We start from the raw sequence: 1,909 nt of genomic DNA on the forward strand, positions 1-1,909 counted from the left end.
TATTGAACTTTCTAAAAGTTACAAATATTTATAAAGAAATTTAATTATTTATTTATTTATATCTCATATACATGTTGTTGTTATACACAGTTTAACTGTTGTATATTTTTGTTATTGGTTTTTGTTTTTTGTTTTGTTCATTTTTATTGTTATTTATGTACATATATATACCATAAGTTGTGGCGCAGCTTGGCCTATGTGGCCCTTGTGCCAATAAACTTTAACCAACCAACCAACCTTCAAAAAATCAGAAGCTCAATCTGTGAGTGAGTTTTCTGACATATCTGACGAAGAGCCTAATACGGAGGTTACGAAACCAAAGTCACCTCCAAAAGAGAGACCCCCTGTTAAATTAAAGAGGGATACCCTCGCAAAGAATGCTACCTCAAACACATAATGGATTATAAAATAATCCAATGGAACTGTCGTGGTTTCCGCAACAACTTCTCTGACGTTAAACACCTGACATACTCTACCTCATCTCTCTGCGTGGCACTCCAGGAAACACATCTAAAACCTGGAGAAAGAATTTCTTTAAAAGGATTCGATCTTTACCGTAAAGATGACGACAGCCACACCCGCGCCAGTGGAGGTGTGGCTGTACTGGTTTCAAACCGCATCCCGTCTTTACCGGTACAAATAACAACAGAACTGCAAGCTGTGGCAGTCAGAATTTCAATTGGCGTTACTGTCACAGTTTGTTCGATATACTTGCCACCAGATGTCAGAGTCAATGACGATGAATTGGATGCCTTGGTTGAACAGCTGCCAACTCCATTCTTTCTACTTGGTGATTTCAATGGTCACAATCCAATGTGGGGCAGTCCCGACATCAATCGTCGTGGCAGGGCCATTGAGAGATTTATAGGCAATCACCAACTGTATATATTTAATACCGGAGAAGTGACATACTTCCATGCCCCAACAAGAACATTTACTGCCATTGATTTATCATTAGCTAGCCCAAACTTGTTTTCAGCATTTACATGGGGAGTTGGATCTAATCCACTCTCTAGTGACCACTTCCCAATATTTTTAAAATATCGAGGCAGAGAAAGCTGTGAAACAGCCCGTCCACCACGCTGGAAATTTGAAACGGCAGATTGGCCTACATTTTCCTCTTTGGCTAACATCACTGAGGAAATGGTCAATACTGCCGATATCAATGATGCAGTAGAAGTTGTCACATCGAGTATTATTCAGGCAGCCGAAAAAACAATGGGGAAAACGTCAACCAGATATCCAAAACATCCGAAACCATGGTGGGATCAGAATTGTGAGGTAGCATTTAAAAAACAAAAGAAAGCATGGGGGATCTTCAGAAGATACCCCACTGCTGAGAATTTGATAGCTTTTAAAAAAGCAAAGGCAAATGCCAGAAAAATAAGGAGGCAAAGCCAAAGGGATTCATGGAGGAAGTATGTATCTAGCATAACATCTTCCACCAGCTCAAAAGCGGTCTGGGATAAAATCCATAAAATTAATGGAAAATATGCTTCTCACTCTCTGTCCATGCTGGAAAATAATGGCACAATAATCAGTGACATAAAAGGTATTGCTGATTGTTTGGGTGAAACATTTTCGTCCTCATCCAGCAATAGTATGTATACAAAGGATTTTCAGGCTTACAAAGTGCAATCTGAAAAACAATATCTAAACTTCCACTCCCCATCTAATGAGGAATATAATGTGCCATTCAGCAGAATAGAACTATGTACAGCAATCTCTCGCTCGGGGAATACTGCTGTAGGCCCGGATAAAATCCACTACAGCATGATTAAAAATCTATCAGACAATTCCCTCAGTAATCTTCTGAATCTGTTTAACAGAATATGGACAGAACATACTTTTCCAGACTCTTGGAGGCTATCTATCATCATTCCCATACCCAAGCCAGGTAAAGACCACA

Source organism: Centruroides vittatus, unplaced genomic scaffold, assembly GCF_030686945.1.
Source record: "Centruroides vittatus isolate TY-2023 unplaced genomic scaffold, ASM3068694v2 contig_3055, whole genome shotgun sequence".
NCBI lineage: Eukaryota > Metazoa > Arthropoda > Arachnida > Scorpiones > Buthidae > Centruroides > Centruroides vittatus.